Genomic DNA, 23,143 nt, shown 5'->3' with positions numbered 1-23,143 from the left:
AAAAATATGTAAATCACCAAATTTGGTTAGGAGGTTTTCATCCGACAGCGAAGATAAATCTATGTAACTGAGGTGATTTGGTCAAATGTAACGGAGTAAAAAGTAAGTTACTTCCTTCAGAAATTACTTGAGTAAGAATACAAGTAAAATACTAGTTTCTTCGAAAATTCAAAGGGCAGTAGTAGGCCGGATTCAAACTTCTTGCACATGTGCCGTTGTCAGCGGTTGTAATGGCTGGACCACACAGGCACTGAGATAACCATGAATGTCTGTTACCTATTGGTGGCCTTGAACATATAATAAAACAATTGATGTAATAAATATGGATTTTCCTTAACAAAAATTACATCTAACCCCTACAAATAGGGTCCATTTAATCCCCATAAGAATTCACACGAGACACCTGCAAGTAGCCTACACAGGCTACTTGAACTAACCCCAGTGGACCTGAAGTCTAAGTTATTGTAGCCTACAAACACCGCTTCCATCTGCCCCCTGGCAACGATTCTAAATATTTCTTGCTCACCAAGCAAGGAGTTTTTGTATGGAGGTCAATGAGAGAGTGTCGAATTTGGTTAACAAAAAATGGAATGGCTTATTTGATCGAATAGACGTTTTGTAATGGTTAGGTTGTTAGGAGTATACTTGATATAACTAGAACAAGTGACATCCCGGCAACCTTTTGAAAAATTACTTGATATCGAAGTTGTGCCTGGTCGTCACTAGTTGCCATAAAGTCATAAACCTGCCTATTTCTACAATTTATCTTCTTAAAATGTGATTTTAAACCTAACCCTATCCTAAAGTTAATTTTGACTTTGTGACTGTGGTAACTAGTGGAAACCGTTGTGCCTGTTGTTCACACGCGTATCTGCCCTCTCATTGGTTCGAATGGTTCAACCTGATCTTGCCTCCTCCTGACTGCCTTCCATTTTTGGAAGACATGTATTTTCATTGTTATAGGGCCACTAGAGTATCTGGTCAATATAATCAAAGATGATGGATTTACTGACAAGAGACATGTCTCTCCGTCCTAACGAAGGGAGTCGTTGTCCACACAGCGGCATGGCGGGCTGTCTAGCTGCCACCTATCCTTTCTTTGGATTGGTGGATGTATCTCATTATTGTAAATCCTTTTTTGAATATTCGATGAGAGTTGTTGACGTCAAGCAACTGTATTCAATGGAGGGACCAGTACGAAAAAAGTATGAAAATGTATGCACTCACTACTGTAAGCGGCTCTGGATAAGAGTGGCTGCTAAAGGACTAATGTTTAAAAAAATATGACAAATTCTATGCTACTAGCCTCATGCTATGAATATGCATGGGCAAGTGTTTTTCTCAAAGTTGCCGGGATGTCACGTGTCCTACTTATATCACTCCTAACTTAAGCATTATGAAACTTCTATTTGATCCAATTAACCTCACGCAGCAAATACACCATTCATTTTTTTTCTCCATACAAAATCTCCTCGTTTGGTGGGCGAAACAACCAGGAAGGAGAAAGATTTTCAGCCAAGCTGGGCCTCACTTCCTCTCTCACTCTGATATAATGGATCATCTGTGGTTCTCTGTGTCTCCGGACAAGTAGGCACGCTAAACTATGTAGAATGTTGGCCTGTCGGAAACTACATCACACAGTTCGGACTTGATTTATGTGATTTATCTCTATGGAAACTGCAGTCAGAAAATGCGCATTGAGCTCAGTGAAAGAAATAAATAAACGGAATTCAAATAACTGAACCGACATCCGTCAATTAGGCTAGTTGTTTAAAACCCCCCAAAAATAACAGACATTTCGGTTCATCGCTAAGCAAACGTAGGCTACCATGCATTATATCAGACTTTGAAGATTGTGATATGCGTGTTCAAATAAGATATATATATATTTTTTTACAAACTGCAAACATTTTCCGTGGACTAGAATGAAACGCTCTTCCTCACTTTTGTTTCTGTAGTAAGGATTCATCACCTTCAGAGAATGATTGTTACTTCTATGCAGATAATCGTTGTTTGAAGCTAAAAAAAAATTAAAAAAGCAGTTGAGTAGCACTATGCAAATCAGGGAGCCAAATAAACGGCTCTTTTACCGATGCGATTCTCGTCGTTCACCGAAAAGAGACGTACGTTTGCAAACGAGCCATCACTAAAGTCTGCCAAGGACACGTGAAGACATGCCAATTTGGAAACAGACAAATTACTGTACTATTGAACCATAACAAATAAAAAAAGCAGGATCTGTGTGCATAATTCATTGTATCTGATGTTAGAGATACAATTACCAGTCACCAAACCTAATTAAAAGTGGCAGTTTTTTTCCCCTCAGTAAAGGTCTAGGCCCTATCTGTCATCTGCTAGGAAAATTAGCACCATTATTCTGCTGGCAGCCCCCGACTATCAATCAGGCCAGCAGAGATGGCCCTTATCTGATGGCCAGGGAAATGAATGGGACTTTCTGCTGACTGCACCATACAGATGGACAAAAAAACTAAACAAAGGAAGGAGAGACACTAGAATACTAGAGACCTAAATACGCAGAGCCAGAGACAAGAGAGACCCCAATGCCTAAACAGGTACAACGTCTAGAGAGACCATGTGTGTTGGACAATTCCGTTCATTTCTCCCCGGTGAACTTATTCTTTGCGTCAAGATTGTTGCTGACATTTTTCCTAACCTAACTATCCGATCGTTAGTCCCATCAAACATAGTGTTTTGTAATATTAAACACAAGCATCAGGGTCTGGTTGATGTAATTTCTTTCGAAATGTTTGCTTTCATTCTATCGCCAATCTGTTCTAGGCTAGCCTACTGAAAATGCATTTTACGGGCCAGATTTCTGTATTTTGGGACTATATCAACAATTTACTAATGAAACAAATACCAAAACATAGATTTTGGGTGGAGTTTCCTTTAACGAGATGTAAGGGTTTATGCCAGGTCCTTTTAGGATTCATTCATGAGAGCTGTTCTCGAGGTAACAAAACACACACTAAGTTGACCCACATTTCCGTCTATCTTGAGACACAGGTTCTAGATAACCATAGGCTTGTACTATTCCAAAATGCAGAGATAGAGAAACCAACAAAGACAGAGAAATTGAGATAGATGGACGGAGAGAGCAAGCGAGTGAGAGAACCGCCCCAGTTCAACACTGTCTCCACTGCTCCCCAACCCAAATAGAAGCCAGGGTGTACAGTATGCCAGCGCTACTCTCAGACATACAGTCAAATCCCTGCTGACATATCAGCTTGACGTGTGTCATTGCTGGGATATGCTGCTCTGTGACACTGTAGTGATGTAATGACAAGCCAACGTCTGGCCATCAGCAGCCTGCCCCACGACCAGAGACATCTACAGTAGCCTACACTCACCAGGAACACACACATAGAAAGTTTGGCTTCTACCCAGTATGGTTTAGTATACCTATCCAGGCCAGTTAAACGCAGCTATAGTTCTCCCCCATGTTGAGAGGGACTTTACGTATTCCGATAACAATAAGCAGGGTTAAGTTCCACCGCCCCATACAGAGGGTAACCTAATAGGCATCTAATATTCCCTGTGTCCCTGCCAACAGTCTCAGCCCTAGGCTCAGTACCACAGGACAAAGGCCCCAGCAGTCAGCATGGGCCCACTGGACCAGAGCACACTGGATGGGGGAGGGGGAGGGGGGGGGGGGGTCTCATAACTGATACTTCACCCTGGCAGTAGCCCACACACCTTCTCTCTGCTGTGTGGTGTGTGTGGTGTGTGTGTGTGTGTGTGTGTGGTGTGTGTGTGTGTGTGTGGTGTGTGTGTGTGTGTGTGTGTGTGTGTGTGTGTGTGTGTGTGGTGTGTGTGTGTGTGTGTGTGTGTGTGTGTGTTGTGTGTGTGTGTGTGTGAGAGTTCTTTTGTTGCAGTTGGATGGGCAGGGGTTAAAAGGCTAAACTGCATGGACCATTGTTCCCATTGATAGGAGTCCGCCGCTCCTCACAGGGAAGACACACACAGGGACAAAAGCAGCCGGGGTTTGGCCTCCCATTAGAAAACAATACGCGGAGGGATGGAAGGCAGGGGAGGGAATCTGAGAGAGCCATGTTAATAAGAGCTGTCTCTTCATTGGGCCCTGGCTGTCAAACAGACACACCTCACGGATGTGTCTACTACTACTGCAGGTGCATCGAGGACACACACTGCCGTGTCTTCACACACACTCTGGATGCTGTAACAAAATGTCCTCTGTGGCAGACGGCTGATATAATGGAAGAGGAGGAAGGAGGAATGTGTTGAGTTCTCTCTCTCTCACACACACATTTTACTGTGAGATTCTCCAATTTTCCAGTCCTCCACCAAACATCTCGTCCTCCGCGCAAACTTTACACACACACACACACCCTATAAACAGTGAGTCACCGATATCGCTACTGCCAACCTACACACACAAATATGCGCGCACCTTCGCTCCCCTGCAGTACACACACACACTCTCTCTCTCTCTTTCTTAGATATGGAGGGGGTAACACAGTCCTGGAACTGTGTGTGGATGACATCACCACCAATACGGCAAGCCAGAACTAAACCAGTCATGTGTTGAGGGATAGGGGAGGGGGGTGGGGGGAGAGTATGAGAGAGCAAGAGAGAGAGATAGAAAGATGTTCCACCTGAACCACTCACACTCATGCATCCCCCTCCGATAGGCAGGCCCCTCTCCAATACCTGAACATCTCATCCTTCCCTCCAACCTTCCAACCATCAGTTATCTAACGTCATTGGATGGGTTCTATCAACAACAAAAGACTCCATGTTGTTAACACCTATCCAATTGTATTACATCAGTGATTATCATGGGGAGAGAGGTAGGGCTAATAGAGGAGGGGAGGATGTATTTGCTGGTGAACAGACACAGTCTAAATAATTATTATCTCATGACTAATCTAAGAGCATTGGAGGAGAGCAAGGCTCCCCCCTAAATTGTTCTCACCTATCCAATTTAGTTTCAGTGATGAGCAAAGGAAGGGATGGAGAGAAAGAAAGGGGAGGGAGGGTGTGTCTATTTGTACAGACACAGACAGTCTGGCACAGACGAAACAACACGCTTTACTAAATTGTGTCCAACATCAGCAATTACAATGAATAAGAAAGAACCAGATACAGACCAAATAATACACATACTCTGTTATGTTACATCATTATTATTAAGAAAGAATGGGATGAGAAAGACGCGGAGGAAAGAAGGGAAGGGGGAGAGAGGGAGAAAGGAAATATATTTGTAACAGTATTTACACAGCCACACAGACAGATACAGACAAACAGACACAGCCTAAATAATAATTCATGCTACAGCATTGAGTGGGTGTAGGCAAAGTTCCCCACCATGTTGCTTACACCTATCCAATTTCGTCACACTTGTGATCTTAAAAAATGGAGGGGGGATCCATTTGTTAGTATATCCTACCAGCTACAGACAGACAGGCAGAGACATAGGTGCAGACTGGTGCACAGCCTGGGTAGAAGAAGGGGAAAATGGACAGATTGGTCCATTTTAGAATATGATCAAAAGGGCACGATTTTACCAGTTTCACCATAAAAAAGGGAGTATAGGGAGAAAAATAATTTTTTGCCCCTAAGTATTCTAGTATTTCAGTGGGCACAAGTGGCCACAGCCAGACGGGCAGAGCCATGAGTCCAGCCCGGTGCCCAGCATGGGTAGAGAGAGTGGGCATCCAGCTCTCTGCAGGAAGAGAGACAGAGACACACCTCCTCTGGGTGACGGGGGACGGAAGGGAGGGGAGAGCCGTTCTGCTGCAGCACCTCTCTCCTGCATTACATCACCCCCACACTGCTACACCACACCAACCCCACACACACACACACACACACACACCACACACACCACACACACACCACACACACACACACACACACACACACACACACACACACACCACACACACACACACACACACAACACACACACTGCAAGCAATATCTTGCTGCCACACACACACACACCGCAACGATGCTACCAACACTAAGCAATCAACCGAGGTCTGCATCCCAGAAAAACCCTGTTTGATTTATCTATCGTTCTAAACGATTAATAACACCCAGTCTCCTGCATTACATCACTCTACTGCAACACTTGCTCTGCCAAACACACACACACACACACAGTTAATGCATATGTAGGGCCAGTCCTCACACCACAGAGAAAATCCCTGTTTAAATTAATCTAGTTTATCTTTATCTTAATTTATCTAATTCAAATAATCCTTATCCTGCATTACATCACTCTGCAGCAACACACACACACACACACACACACACACACACACACAACCAATACTAACCCATGTCTACGTGCATGTATAGACATACTATGAATAATAATGCTGGTGATATTCTTAATCATTTCACTACTCTACTTCTACCATACATCATTATGTAGCAACGTCTGCGTAGTAGGGGAAGACTCAGCATGCACCCCAGAGAACATATAATAAACACCTTTCATTTGACAAAAGTAAAACAAATCTATTTTATATTTGTTATAAATGGTGCAATAGAAATTGTGTTTTTATTATAATTGTTAGTACGTTGCTTTACATTTACAATATAATCTCTTGCACCCTCAATTTTGTTTCGGTCATTTGACACCTATGTGTAATCCGTCCTTGTGGGTGTGTGTGGGTGTGAGTGTGTGTGTGTGTGTAGTTTTACGCACATATACGCACACGCACACAACATGTATATGCACGCGAGCGCGCGCGCACACACACACACGCACACAACAAATAGGCCTATACAAAATGAATTAGATGAAATTGCAGGGCCTTTCTCAGAAGCATGAAATTACTGTGAGCTGTTGAACGTCGTTTTATTTAGGAAGGCATGACGCAATTTCTACAACCGGAGATTATTTTTCCTCCCTCCGCATCTTTAATCACGCCCGTTAAATATTTTATTATTTGAGCTACATTACATTTCGTGTGAAATAGGCCTACGCATTCAGACAAACATAATAGGCCATTTTTAATCTGCGTCAAAAATATGTTATAATCATCATACAATTTAAAAAAAAACGTTGAAACACTGTTTTGTATTTATTTATATGGAAAAAGGAGCATCCTCAATGATATTGTGAGTAGTAGCCTATTATGTGAGTAATATTGTGCTCCCTCTCCCGCCCATACGGATTAACGTTACCTTGAGAGCCCTTGGCCGTTTTCGGTTGATTTGTCAGAGCAGTTAATCGCTGCCAACCAGCGCCCAGAAAGCAGGACAGCCAAATTAAACCACGCACCAACCACCACCCGGCACCCCGCAGACAGTACAGCCAAATCACACAACCGCACAATAAACACAGGAGCAGGGAATGCGCATAGCACGACCGCATAGCATACACCACTTAAATATTGAATTCATCTTTCTTGTGTCTTTCCGTGTAGGCCTAAATGGGAGAAATGTCGATTAGCCTAGGCCTACTTTCTTGAAATGATTTAATAACACAAATATTTCGTTTTATAGTGAGCTATCATATTTTATTTAACAGGCATTTAGGCCTAATAGTTGTGTGTAATAATATCCGTGGAAAACATTAACGTAAAACAAAAACGTGTATATTTTGTGGGGAAAAAACGGCATTTTATCTAGGTAAAATATTGTTTTCTTATTAAATTGTTAATCATGTTTTTTTTATGTAGTGCCTACCAGTAAAATAAAAACATTGATAGAATCTCTATTTCAACTACAATTCTATAGTAGTGCATTGGACTGGTGCTACATTTTAGGCCTTGCTTGCTGTGTGAGAAAAGAGACGCATTTCACAGGGGTCACGCCCATTTCTGCCCGTTGAAAAAGCCCGATTAGGAGTTTCCCTGCATTCTGATGTATTCACTAAGCCTATTACATTGTAAATCCCAAACATCGAACGTGTGCCACAATGATAAATGAACTTCAAACGTCACCAATTCTGCTGGCAAATTGCAGTGGATTTTATTACTATTTCATCGCGACTGGCGAAGGTGCTGATCAGACCTTTATTGGAAAAAAATCATTAGGACAAAACGTGACAATTTTAACCACCATTTTGTGATCTCTTACGTGATTTTCCTACAGTAATTGATCTATTCCTGATTTAAGACAAAACACGAAACTATAAAGGGTGTTAAAATGCATGATTTAAAATTAAAATGCTGGGAGTTAGTGGCGTTATTTTTCTACTGCAAAATGGTTTTGTCTTTTTATGAGCTGTTAGATATTGACCATCTCAAATCCAACATATATTCTTCTAAAATGTGAGAGATTTGGCTGCATTACACGGTTCATTTCAAAGAAAAAAAACACCAGCGTGTTCATACATGTCAGATTTCATGTAGATCACCAGCACCCTAAAAACACCCTCCCTCGACGTTCTGCAGAGCTCACGAGCTCATTTGATTCCATAGGGAACGAATTCTACCCGCCGCCTAAAAAACATCACGTTTCCTGCGTTATTTTACAATCCAAATACAGACTCATCCGATGATAAATATTTTACTCCGACGTATTATATTATTGTTTCGGGTTGTATGGTGTGTTTTATCTGCTACAAACGAACAACCTATGTCTGTGAAAAAATGTCCAAACTGAAGACAATGCTTTTTTCTCCACGATATTCTAAATGGAGATGGGTCTATTTCGTTCAAATGAGCATATACGAATTCATCTGGAAAATAATATGATTTTAGAGAGAAAAGGGGGAAGGCCAAATGTCTGGTCTCCATCATGGTGTCTGCAGTGTAGGGGCAATCAATGGAACATAGAAGGTCATGTCCCCATATCAAATTCAAAGCAGCATTTCCATGTCTGAATTGTCTTTTTATCTCACAGTATCAAAACAGACAACATCTTTTGTGGTCTCATTTTAGACATAACCCATCTGTTGTTTTCCCTGACTATGCAGAACCGGTTCGTTAAGGTATTTGTTTACTCTGAACCGTAATTGACATTTTAAAATAGCCCCATGCACGGTGGCGGTCGTAAGACACTGGACACCCCTGTATCCATTATTCAAAGCTACTTTTCAGACGAGAACAAAATGCGTGGTTTGGAAGAGAGTCGTAGCCTAAGCAAGCATTTATTTAGCGTCATTTTTGCTTCTTATGATGCCTACAATGCTCAGTGTTTTATAAAGATGAATAATTCCCATTATAAATAATGCCTGTGGCCACGAGCTGAGCGATGTGACCGTAATTCTGTCAGTCCCGCGGGGCTTGTCCATGCCTGTCACCCTGGCCTCGTTGACCGGGGAATGGGCTCGAGAATCACCCGAGCCGACATGGCCGGAATGCCCCATTTATAGGCCTACTCGTAAACCACCCTGCAGCACGCAGCGACCTTATTCGTCGATATCATTATGTTTCCAGTCAATGGATATTACTAGTATAGTGCAATGCTTAGTTTATGATTAGGTAGTATTGACCACATGTCGACGTTCTCAACGTCCCAACTTGTTCCAGACTGTCGACAGCCAAAACTACAAACATGTTCAAAATGTCTACTATAACATCCCCATTCCAATCCAAATGTGTTCCGAAGGAACGATTAGAACTATATTTTGGATGTTTGCTAGTAATGACAAGAGGAGCCCTTTGGCAAGTAGAAAATAGAGCACGACTGACCTTAGTTATGGGATAATATCCTATGCATAATAATCCGACAATAAACTCCGGTAATGTTTAAATCCAGGTTCGGTAAAAAAAACTGAGTAGACTGAATAGACACGGTGCCGATTAAAGCGAGACTTCTGACACAGTACCAGACGTTAAATCGGGGCTATTGGGCTGTTCTTTCCTCTGTCTCTCTCCGGTCGGTCTCCGCTACAGTGCATCACAAGAGCCGCGCGCTCGATCCGTGCGACTGGCGACCGATCTCGGGATGTTCACACACACTTCGCACGGGTCCGCCCTCTCCTGGTCTCTCCTCAGCACCACCTCGCGCGCGACCCATTTAAAGGCGTAGTCTGGGAGAGACACAGCAGTGAAGGCATGGTTTTCCCAGAGCATGCCGTGGCGTGTGTGTTTGGGATAGGCTATAGTTAGAAAATCGGTAGAGACGGTAATATTTGCATAGCTGTGTTGCACAAACAGAGTAATGTGGAAAAGTTGCAAATTACTAATTTCTTCCTTAACTGACAAATATATGGTTTACAAAGTGATGCGTAAACCCAAACGCACCTCCAGATAGGCTTGCATAGCCTATTTGTATTAGAACATTGAAAAATAAATGTTTTGTATAAAACTGAGACTCTTGGATGAGACTACCAACGCCTGGCGCTGCACTTTTTCATATTCCAGACACGTGGGTGGATCTCAATAGACTGTGGAAGATTTCTCTCCTGGCCCCTTTTTCCTTCAACTGATCTCAGAGAACGGGACAGGTGAGTAAAATAATAATAGGCTACCTACCTCCATAGGCGGCCTCCGCCATATTACTTTCACCTATCCTGCCTTTAGATCAGTATAGATCAGTGCTCTGACAATGTCTCAAATTGATCTTTAAAGGATGAATAAAGTAATTCAAATGAAAATAATTGAATAGATGTTAATTTCATTGAATTAAATTGACGAAGTAGAGCAGAGAGGAAGCCACTTCAGACTAAGGAGAGGCACGCTTTTAGCGTGAGGCAGGCCTACAACCTCAGAGCTGAACTCAACAGAACACCACGTGGAGCACAGGACCACGGAAAGCACAGGCCTTGTCACAATCGACAAGATAATAGCTATTCTAAAACGGAGAGTGGCCCAGACAAACAAATATATTTTTAAAAAGGTCCAGTCACACACATTTCCTAGGTGGCAAAGGTCCGGATGGATAATGTCATTTATCCGTTTGCGACCCCAAACGGTTCACACCCCTCTTGTTGGCGGAGAGAACATTTTGCAGTTTTAAATCGAATTTCCTGCAATTCTATGCATTCTTCCATGTCCTATGTGTGTTTATATGATACCAGGGGTCGAAGCCTGGGCGACTAAAAAAATCATCTGTGGTCCAGTTGAGTGTGGAGGTCATAGGATAATAGCCTAATATAACTTTTTACCAAGCACGAGTTCAGCATTGAGACCTACTCTTAGTCCCACCATAACATCTCGAACAACAGGTGTTAAACATGACATAGACCCGTAGCCCAAATGATCCATCACAAACCTGCCGGATTATTTAATTGAACCTCGGCCTCAGCCGTGGATCGAACTCTGCTGGCCGGCAGAGCAAAGCCGCTCCAAAGCTCCATGGCCATGATGGATGGATCTGCTGAATGGCAGCGCCGGTTCACAAACACTCTCACAGTCACAGCAAGCATGTTAGCTTAGCAGCATCTCCCCTCTTTGGAAAATACTGTACAAGTGCAGCATGGAGCCCAGGTACTGTATATTTGATTTTGTTGTCAATTAACCATTTCTTTGTGGATTTGGATTCGTGCTTGATGTTATTGTCTTGGGGCCAAGAGTCTTGGGGCCAAGAGGTAACCAGGTGTTTTGGCTAAAATGTTCATAATGGTGATGCCCTTAAAAGGTCATGAACAGTCAAAATCATGTTTTTCATTCAATTGGATGATATTTGGATGAATCCAGATTTCTTTTTTAAACTATGATGACCAAGGTATGAAAAATGACTGTTGCTCCTATATTGATCAAGTTTGATCAGAAAGTTACAAGTCCACTCCCCATGTCAAACAATTGGTTTCAGGAGGCAGAATTATTCAGGGGATAGGATTGCGTCACCCTAACTCTAATTTTAATACACCAATGGTAACATGATATTCTCTTACATCATTTATATAAGTACTGCCTTGTAACCGACATCAGAGAAGGCATGTTTGCAGAGGGATGTGGTTTATATACTGTAGCTAGATAGCTACTCTACTGGTGCCACAATTTGACTGTAGGGTGTCAGCACATTTAATTAAACGTTTACATCTATGGCAAAGACACTTATATGTCTCCCCTTTCATCTGTGTCTGCTGTTAAAGCAAGTTACTGGCTAGCTCGGTCTTCAGCCAGCACGGAACAAAAGGGAGGAAAGGGTCATTCAAAACTCTGATACAGTTGTCATGTCAACACATCTATCAGTGCTGCTGTGAACTGCAAGAGTCATGCCAAACAAGAGATTCATCAAAAAATAATTGACATCGTTGACGCAATTTCAATGATGTTTAGGTTGCTTTGCGTATCACCAAATTTGCTTGATATGATTTTACTGCAACACTGCATCCAAGTTTCTTGACATAGACGTTTCAAAGAGCTGTCAGTCAAAGCGAGCTCATGAATATTAACTCCCCGCCCACTCAGCCTGTCTTTTCAAACTTCCTAGTATTTAGTCATGAAAGAAAAACATTTTTTTTTTAAATGTTGAGCATTTCTATTACCTCAAAAATATTACGGATGATATTTTAATACCTCAAAAGGCTATTTTAAATGGGAATCAGAATGACTATTCGAGACCACAGGACTAGGGGAAGCAACAATATTGCTCAGTATTTGCATAATTTATTTATACAGTCTTTTTTTGCTGATCTTTATCAAGGTTGCCAATAATTATGGACATGTTTGGATATGTATTACCATATATGCTCATGGGGGGGGGGGGGGCTATTTGATTTGAAATTTTAGGACCCCTGTAGGTATCAAATATATATATATTTTTAATAGCATGATAAAATATTGAATTTGACCTTTACTTCTATAGCCCATAGAAACACATTGAATAACACAATAATAAATGGCAAAACAGAGTCAACAAATAAATCATGAGGAATAAGGAATAGGAGATATAAGAAAGCTCAGAAAATATTTCGGTTTTTGGATTCAAATTTAACACCTTTTTTCTGTTGGCACAAAACTACCTCCATTCTTTAAAAAAAAAATCAACCAGTACCTTGTTACTTTTAGATGCTTATGGGGGTCGTAGAGCAAAACAGAGAACATCATTGTGTTCGTGTGAGAATCATCTTTCCATAGGCCAAACCATTCGGTCACTCCAGACTTTTTAGTGACTAGATCGATTTTCGGGAATGTCTCATGGTCTGACAAACACTGCTGTAGCTCATACACCGTCCACCACAGATGCAGAAGGCCGCCATTGGCAGATGCGGTAGATTGAGACAGAGCCCATGCAACATATCTCTAGTTTAAATTGATGGATTACGATGGAGATTTTTTTATTATGTTACTTAGATTACTTGGGTGCATCAATAGACTCTTATTAAACAACATAATTAGGCCTACGTTTTTTTTACCCCAAACCAATTCAATGTTCAATGATTGATACTAATATGTTTCTTAAGATCAATTTAAAAACATCCCACGTGTCTGGGCGTGCGTGTGCATGTGTCTGGGTGGGCTGGAAGGTGGGTGGGTGTGTTCTGGCACAAAGGGCCTGACCATGCCCACGCCTCCAGATTGTGTGGCCTTACTGCAGGACCCAGGGGGCGGCATGACACACTGCCCTCTACTTTTGCTCAGGGCTGTGATTTAAAAATATATTTTTTTATTTATTTAACCTTTATTTTATCAGGGAGTCATACTGAGACCAAGGTCCTTTTACAGATGAGCCCCGAATTACATCAATGACAGAATATACACACATCAAAATATAACTACAAAATACAAGTATAAATAACAAGGTGGACGAAAGCGAAAAGCTGATTTACCTAATTCAGTAGAGACCAAAGGAATTTCCAGAGTTAACCATCACTGAGACTTGGTGTGTTAACTCGTATGTCTAAAGTTTAGTAAAGGTGTTAGGTACAGTGTGACTTTGTAAAAGTGCTTTTTAAATGAAAACATAGCAATGTATCAACCTATGTGACATCAAAGAGGGCCAAACAACTTTCTGGTAGAGATGGCAGTTATGAGTACTAAAATTGTCACCCATAATAAAGTGTAGTGTGCTATAATAAACTGCATCTAACAGCTTTAATGAAGTGGCAGCTGCGTTTAAATAGATGATGTCGCCATAGTCTAGGACTGATAGGAACGTTGACTGAATAATCTGCGTTCTACTATTTAGCTAAAATGTATTAAATATTTTTTTCCCCCTCATCAATCTACACATAATAGATTGATGTCTGCAAATAAAAAATAATAACGGAATATCACATTTACATAAGTACTCAGACCATTTACTCAGTACTTTGTTGAAGCACCTTCGGCAGTGTGTCACGCCCTGACCATAGAGAGCTGTTTATTCTCTATGTTGGTTAGGTCGGGGTGTGATTAACGCAATCGCAATCACACTGCACACTGCCCTAACCCATCTGGACAAGAGGAATACCTATGTAAGAATGCTGTTCATTGGCTACAGCTCAGCATTTAACACTATAGCACCCTCCAAACTCGTCATTAAGCTTGAGACCCTGGGTCTCGACTCCGCCCTGTGCAACTGGATCCTGGCCTTTCTAACGGGCCACCCCCAGGTGGTGAGGGTAGGAAACAACATCTCCACCCCGCTGATCTTCAACACTGGGGCCCCACAAGGGTGTGTCCTCAGCCCTCTCCTGTACTCCCTGTTCACCCATGACTACGTGGCCATGCACGCCTCCAACTCAATCATCAAGTTTGCAGACGACACTACAGTGGTAGGCTTGATTACCATCAACGACGAGAGGGTCTACAGGGAGGAGGTGAGGGCCCTCGGAGTGTGGTGTCAAGAAAACAACCTCACACTCGACGTCAACAAAACAAAGGAGATGATCGTGGACTTCAGGAAACAGCAGAGGGAGCACCCCCCTATCCACATCGACGGGACAGTGGTGGAGAAGATGGAAAGTTTTAAGTTCCTCTGCAAACACATCATGGACAAACTTAAATGGTCCACCCACACAGACAGCATGGTGAAGAAGGCACAACAGTGCCTCTTCAACCTCAGGAGGCTGAAGAAATTAGGCTTGTCACCAAAAACACTCACAAACCTTTACAGATGCACAATCGAGAGCATCCTGTCGGGCTGTATCACCGCCTGGTACGGATGGTAGTGAGGTCTGCACAACGCATCACCGGGGGCAAACTACCTGCCCTCCAGGACACCTACACCACCCGATGTCACAGGAAGGCCAAAAAGATCACCAAGGACAACAACCACCCGAGCCACTGCCTGTTCACCCCGCTATCATCCAGAAGGCGAGGTCATTACAGGTGCATCAAAGCTGGGACCGAGAGACTGAAAAACAGCTTCTATCTCAAGGCCATCAGACTGTTAAACAGCCATCACTAACATTGAGTGGCTGCTGCCAACATACTGACTCAAATCTCTAGCCACTTTAATAATTAAAAATTGGATGTAATAAATGTATCACTAGTCACTTTAAATAATGCCACTTTATATAATATTTACATACCCTACATTACTCATCTCATATCTATATACTGTACTCTATACCATCTACTGCATCTTGCCTAAGCCGTTCGGCCATCGCTCATCCATATATTTATGTACATATTCTTATTCATTCCTTTACACTTGTATGTAAGGTAGTTGTGAAATTGTTAGATTACTTGTTAGATATTACTGCATGGTCGGAACTAGAAGCACAAGCATTTCGCTACACTCGCATTAACATCTGCTAGCCATGTGTATGTGACCAATAACATTTGATTTGATTTGAGGAAACACTGAAATAGCAGTGAATTATAAACAGTATCGAAAGCCTTTGACACCTGCGTAGCCAGGCGTTAAAATATAACTTGGTTCCTGCCTCTCCCATCTCCTCATTGGTTTTTAGGAGCATATACCCACGATGGTGATTGAAGATGAACTGAGGTCCACACTCCAGTCCAGTCAGTAGTGGTAATGCACCTTAAAGATGGTTGCCAACCGCCATATAAAGTCCAAAGAAGAAGAAGCCTGAAGGATGAGAGATTACTAGAAAACAAACTTTCACCCTTTTATCTATGGATTAATTGTCAGAGTAGAGGACCTTGTGCATTTCAGGTTAAATAACAACCCAATGTTTATATCCGAGGGCAAATTAGCTAGCAGCAGCAAGCTAGCTAGCTAAATTGCCAAATTTTTTAAATGCTTTTCGACCTGTCCCCAAATTAATATAGTTGGTTCAGAGTTTGTTTTGATATTTAAACCTGCGTGTCCTGATCGTTTCTGGTGTGAATGGACAAAATCAACATGCGTGCGATGACGGACGCACGTGCGGTCTGGTCAGCATGTAAGGATGCAGCAGAGATAGTGCTATGAGCTGGTATAAAACCTGACTGATTTACATTCAGAATATGTTTCAAAGACAAGAAAGATCGTAGCTGAGAACTAATCAAGGATTCTAATATTTTAGTTAGGCAAGAAAGATTAGAAATAGGGGCAATAATTATTTAAGTCAGGAGGGTCATTATCTTTGTGAAAGGGGAGTACATGGGCCGCCTTCCAAATCTTGGGGATAGTACCAGATATAATAAATCAGGTTAAAAATATGGGTTAATGATTCAGCCATCAGGGTGGCAGAGAGCTGCAACAAAAATGGATCAAGCATATCAGCCCCAGTGGATATTATTTATATTAATCTTAAGCAAGGCATCTAGCACATCATAGTAAATTGTTGAAATTAAAAAGTTGCGGGTTAACCGTAGAGTCATCTAGAGGCTGGCAGAGGGAAGAGCAGTGTATTGACAGACCAGGGTCAATTAAATCACAGTTTCTCTCAAATAAAAAGCCTGCCGAGATAAAATGATGATTAAAAGCATCACTTATCCCATTCTTCTTTTAATTTATTTTTTACCTTTTATTTAACTAGTCAAGTCAGTTAAGAACAAATTCTTATTTAAAATGACGGCCTACCCCGGCCAAACCCTAAAGACGCTGGGCCAATTGTGTACCGCCCTATGGGACTCCCAATCAAGGCCGGTTGTGATACAGCCTGGAATTGAACAAGGGTCTGTAGTGACGCCTCTAGCACTGATATGCAGTGCCTTAGACCGCTGCGCCACTCAGATGCCAATGTCAGGCAGAACTTCCTTAGGCAGGAAGATGCCGAATTTGTAAGCTTCATTGCATTTACTGTTTTCCAAAATGTAGAAGGATCACCAGCAGAGTCAGAGATTAAAAAGTAGCTTGATTTAGCTTTCTTAAATCGAGATGGTAAATCTGTTTCTCCATGTCATGTAAAAACACTTGAGAATAAAACTTTTTTAAATTTCTCTTCTTAATTAAACAAATGTAGTATTTTGCGGTTTCGTATCTCTAATACACACTATCGGACAATGAACACTGAGATCATATGCAAACACTTTTCACATTTAGCCGTGTGGGGTTCGAGATCAATTGAGTCAGATTAAAATCAATGCATATACTCTTAAACTGACCTGAGGCCTGGGATAGCCAATCCAGATTCAAATACCCTAAAATGACCAACTCAAAGGACAGAAAAGGGGTTAAACACTCAGATATAGCACCAATGGCATCCACCATGGCAGGGGGTGGTGGTAAATCCCAGCAACAAATAAATAAGTATTCTGGTTTATGGACACATCTACAACCAGGAGCTAAAAATGAGTGGAAAAATAAATATTTAAATATATTTTACATATATGGCCACTCCTCCCCCTTTCTGTAATCTGTTACATTATAATAATTTACTTCAAAATCTTTATAAGAGACAGAACCATTTAACCATGTTTCCAAAGGAATCAGAATGTCAGGACACAAGTCCTGTACCCAAATGTCAATTGTGCCCATTTTTGAAGTCATACTTCGCACATTTAGTTAGGTGCATTAGCCCAAGCCCCTTTACGAGTTTTAAAGTCAGAGGGGGTATTCAGCTCATTCCCATAAGATCTAACAGGCATAGGGTCATCTGCAGCTATTTGTTGAGTGAGCTGAGACTTTGCCAATGTCCCTGGCTAACCACGTGACAGCAGAGCAGACAGAGCATTTGACAAGACTTCCTTCAAGTTGCTGAATGCAGGAACTGGGAGAGCAGTGTTGGCAGAGCTCTGTCCACCTGGATGAAGCTCCCGCCAAAGGAGTGGAGCTGCTGCAGGGGACTGGAGTGGCTGCCAATGCTCCATTCTGGGTGTGCACAGGAAACCTTGGTGTGGTCCTGTCGCCGGTTTGTGGCTGCCATGGGGGGAAGCAGTGTCCCAGGCCTTATCTGGGGATGGCAGTAGGGAGGGTAACCAAAATTAGCCTGAGAGGGAGGTTGTGGGGGGAATTGAATAGGATGGCGTTGAAGACAGTGTGGCTGGCAAAACTCCAAACTCTCAGCATATGAGGGCTGATGTGGTGCATTACCCTCAACAGTATTTTGCCAGATCCTATGGTAGTAGTCGGTGCTGTGTAGAGCTAGGCTGAGTTGAGGTAGGCCTGGTCTGGTAGAGCTGTGCTGTGATGAGCCGGGTTTAGTAAAACTGTGCTGAGGTGGGCCGGGTCTGGTTGAGCTGTGCGGGACAGGTCTGGTGGAGTTGTGCTGAGTCAGGTTGAACTGTGCTGTGATGGGCCGGGTAGAGCTGTGCTGAGGCGGGCCGGGTCTGGTAGAGCTGTGCTGAGGCGGGCCTGGTAACATGGGAGGGAGGTTGTAGGGGGAATTGAAGAGGGCGATTCTCCAAACTCTGCATGGGGCCTCTTTCACGGCGTACAGCTTGGGAACAGATCTCAGCCTCCAGTAATTATGCTGCAATAGTTTATGTGTCTGAGTTTTTCTCCTGCCTTATCCGGTGTCCTGTGTGAATTTAAGCTCTCTCTCTCCCTCTCGCCCTCCCTCTCAATTCAATTTGCTTTATTGGGAGGATGTAACAATGTACATATTGCCAAAGCTTACTTTGGATATTTACAATATTAATATAATAAGAATCAAAATTGTCAACGGGACGACAATAACCAAGGGTCAAAATAACCACACATTGAACAATAAGCATACAGTAGAGGACATGTGCAGGTTGATTGGTCTGTCAGACACTGTGACCTCATCTTATGGCAGGCAGCAATGTAGTGCGCTGCCAACCCACAGCTCTCTGCGTCCTCCCCCAACAGGACGGGTAGCCTACTCTCATCAGAGAGGTCTTTGAAACCTTGAATAAGGGTTTCAAATTTGGGGAAATTACACTAATTGTTTTATATTTTAGACATTTTGTCAGGAAATGCAGCTGTCTCAGGTTCTGCTGTGGTGCAGTGGTTGCACAGTCTTTCCTCTACAGGGAGCCAGGTTTTCCTGTGTCTACCCTTCTCAATGGCAAGGTTGTGCTCACTGAGCCTGTACTTTGTCAAGGTTTTTCTAAGGTTTTGATCAGTAACCATGGTCAAATAGTTAGCCACGGTGTGCTGTCGATTTAGGGCCAGATAGCACGGCATTTTGCTTTGTGCTTGTGTTTCCCAATAAGCATTGTCGTTTTGTTTTGATTGTGTTGTAATTTGTTTTATTCTGATTGATTGGATGTTCTGTTCTTGAGGCTTCAGTGTGTTATTAGAACAGGTTTGTGAACTCAGGACCAGCTGGATGAGGGGACTCTTTTCTTTGCTCAGCTCTTGGCATTGCAGGGCTTCGTAATGATATGAGAGGGGGTCACTGTATTTTAGATGTTTCCAAAACTTAATTGCTCTTTTTTGAGTTTTTATTATTAGTGGATATTGACCTAATTCTGCCCTACATGCATTGTTTGTAGTTTTCATCTGGACATGTAGGAGAATCTTACAGAACTCTGCATGCATGGTTTCAATGGGGTGTTTGTCCCATTTGGTGAAATCTTGTTTTGCAAGTGGACCCCACACCTCGCTGCCATAAAGTGCAATTGGTTCAATGACACATTCAATTCGTTTTAGCGAAATTTGAATAGGTATTTCAACTTGAATTTGTTTTTGAACGGCATAGAATGCCCTGTGTGCTTTCTCTCTCAGTTCATTCACTGCCTCATTAAGGTGTCCAGTTGAGCTTATTTTTAAACCGAAATAATTGTAGTGTGTGCAGTACTCTATATATTTTGTACCAATTGAGAACTTTGGTCTAATTCCCTGAGATCTGCATCTTCTCTGGAAAATCATTATTTTAGTATTTTTGGGGTTTACTGCCAGGGCCCAGGTCTGCCAGTACTGCTCTAGCAGGTCCAGGCTCTGCTGTAGGCCATGTGCTGTGGGTGACAGCAGGCATAGGTCATCTGCGAAGAGTAGGCATTTAACCTCTGAATTGTGGAGACTAACACCAGGGGCTGAAGATTTTTCTAGAATAGTGGCCAATTCGTTGATGTAAATATTGAAGAGTGCATGGCTCAGATTGCAACCCTGCTGAAGGCCCCGCCCCTGGTTAAAGAATTCTATTATTTTCTTGCCAATTTTAATGCTGCACGTATTGCCAGTATACATTAATTTAATTATGTCATATGTCTTACCCCCTACACCACTTTCAATAACTTTGTAGAACAGTCCTGTGTGCCAAATAGAATCAAATGCTTTTTGGAAGTCGATATATGTTGGTATTATTTGTTGGTATTATTTTGGTATTATTTTGGTGGGCATGTTTATCTATCAGGGTGTGTAGGGTGTAAATATGATCAGTCGTGCGATGTTTTGGTATAAATCCAATTTGGCTTTTACTCAAGACATTGTGCTTATTAAGGAAGTTTAGAACTCTTACATTTATAAGACTACAGAAAACCTTCCCCAGGTTACTGTTCACACAAATGCCTCTGTAATTGTTAGGGTCAAATTTGTCTCCGTTCTTAAAGAGGTCATGAGTCCTTGATTTCAGATGTCAGGGAAATAACCTACACTCAGGATCAAATTAAACAGTTTTAATATAGCCAATTGAAATTTTGCACTAGTGAGTTTGAGCACTTCATTTTGGATGCCATCAGGTCCGCATGCTTTTCTAAATTTGAGGGCCTTGCTTATAGAGCTCCTGATCAGTAATTTGGGAGTCCAATGGATTTTGATTGTCCTTTATAGCTTTTTCTCATCCATTCAACTTCTCATGAATTTGGCGTTGCTCTTCATTTGTGTCAATTTGAACAGTGTTGTAGAGTGGGTTGTCCATATGTCACCATTTTGTATCGCTAATTCCTCTTGTTTCGATGTTTTTAGTTTTTTCCAATTTTGCCAGAAGTTGTTTGTGTTTATGGACTCCTCAGTTAGTGTCAGCTGCTTGCTGTTGTACTGTGCTTTTTTGGTTATGAGTGTAGTGTTTTAAAGTCTCACAGTAATGAAGGCGTAATTCACCATTATTTGGGTCTCTGTGCTTTTTACAATCTGCATCAAACCAGTTGTCATCTGTGGTCTTTTTGTTTTGTTTTTTATCAATTTCAGTTGTGCTTCTTTTGCCATTTGCCTGAATATATAGTTGATGTTTTTTACTGCTAGATTGATGCCTTCTTTACTGTGAGTGAATGTGGATCCAGAAAGTTATCTAAGAGTGTTTGGATATTTTGGTTACAGGTTGCTTTCTGGTATTCTTCTGTGCTGTGTTGGCCCATCTGTATGAAGTATAGCTTACTGGGCTGTGAATGTGTGGTTGTTTCCATGTCTATTCTTTTGAGGAACAACGTAATTTGGCTGTGATCAGCAGAGGTGTTAGTGGCTTGACAGTGAATGAGCTGAGAGAGAAAGGGTCAATGTTGTAATATATAATCTACTGTGCTTGGGCCAAGAGGTTTTGCAGGGCTCTGGCAGTTGCTCCTCTTGCACAAAGCGGAGGTAGCGGTCCTGCTGCTGGTTGTTGCCCTCCTACGGCCTCCTCCACGTCTCCTGATGTACTGGCCTGTCTCCTGGTAGCGCCTCCATGCTCTGGACACTACGCTGACAGACACAGCAAACTTCTTGCCAACAGCTCGCATTGATGTGCCATCCTGGATGAGCTGCACTACCTGAGCCAGCTGTGTGGGTTGTAGACTCCGTCTCATGCTACACTAGAGTGAAAGCACCGCCAGCATTCAAAAAGTGACCAAAACATCAGCCAGGAAGCATAGGAACTGAGAAGTGGTCTGTGGTCACACCTGCAGAACCACTCCTTTATTCGGGGGTGCTGCTAAATTGCCTATAATTTCCACCTTTTGTCTATTCCATTTGCACAACAGCATGTGAAATTTATTGTCAATCAGTGTTGCTTCCTAAGTGGACAGTTTGATTTCACAGCAGTGTGATTGACTTAGAGTTACATTGTGTTGTTTAAGTGTTCCCTTTATTTTTTTGAGCAGTGTATATACATATTCCTATTCAATGAACAAGTAAACTTTTAGTACAATAGGTGTATGTGTGTGTGTGTGTGTGTATTTGTGCGTGTGTGTGTGTGTGTATGCATGCGTCCGTGTGTGTGTGTGTGTGTGTGTGCGTGTTTAGTGCAGTTTAGTGCAGATGTATTGGAGGAGCTGTTTAATCTCACTCAATCCTACAGGGTTCTTTTGTCCTCTGACGACCTCCACGTAGCTGCGCGGGTCCTGCTGTTGGGCCCTGTGGAGTGGAGGGGGGCCCTTTGGAGTGGAGGGGGGCCAGGTCTGGGCCGTGGGGCATCCTCTCTGGTCTGGTAGAGGTGGTGGTCTGGTGCGGGGTAGTAGGCTTGCCCCGGTCCAGTCTGGCTAAGCCGATGGAAGTGGTGTTGCTCTGGTGGTGGGTGGGGCCTGTGGGGTGTGCTGGGTCTGGTGGGGCGTTGAGGGGGCCTGGGGCTCCTTGGTGGTGCAGTGGTTGGTAGGGGTCTCTGGGTGGTCCTCTGTCCAGTGCGGCATGGCGTTTTTGTCTACCAAGTGCCACATCCTTTAGAGACTTGGCAAACATCCCTACTGTCTGCTTCCTCAGGTGGGAGTGGTCGTGCAGATGCTCTGGGGTGATTGTTGGGTGGTGAGCAACGTGCACGTTCGGGAGTAGGCCACACCCTCTGGTGATGTCAGCGTTGACTTTCTGAATGGTATGGGAGTGAAAGTCTTTGCGGGGCAGCAGAGTGGAGATGGTGATGTGGGAGTTGGGGAACCGCTCAGAGGCCCTCTCTGCTACTCTGTTGACCAGGCTGCCTACTCTCTCCTGCCCCTCTTGCAGGTTGTTGGTGCCGGTGTGAATAATAATGTGGTCTGGTGTGCCAAAGTCAGGCTGGAACAGGATGTGGAGTGCATCCTGTGATTTTGGGCACCATATTTTGGACACCTTGTGGTGGGGGAAGAGTTTTTCCTCTTGGATGAATTTCCTATTTGAGTCAATGAGGATGGCCACCTCA

At 42.7% G+C, this 23,143-nt stretch overlaps 1 protein-coding gene across 1 annotated transcript in view; it reads right to left on the bottom strand.

The window, feature by feature from the left end:
* Positions 1 to 9,916, bottom strand: part of nrxn3a (neurexin 3a) — a 423,493-nt gene extending 413,577 nt beyond the window's left edge. The window contains exon 1 of the mRNA XM_070445086.1: positions 9,639 to 9,916. The gene's annotated coding sequence lies outside the window, so the exon portion shown is untranslated. The remainder of the gene's footprint in view (positions 1 to 9,638) is intronic.
* Positions 9,917 to 23,143: the final 13,227 nt, after the last annotated feature.

This window comes from Salvelinus sp. IW2-2015, linkage group LG9 (assembly GCF_002910315.2).
Source record: "Salvelinus sp. IW2-2015 linkage group LG9, ASM291031v2, whole genome shotgun sequence".
NCBI classification, from domain to species: Eukaryota; Metazoa; Chordata; class Actinopteri; order Salmoniformes; family Salmonidae; genus Salvelinus; species Salvelinus sp. IW2-2015.
The sequence above is the reverse complement of the archived record's forward strand: the minus strand, read 5'-3'. Positions and strand labels throughout refer to the sequence as shown.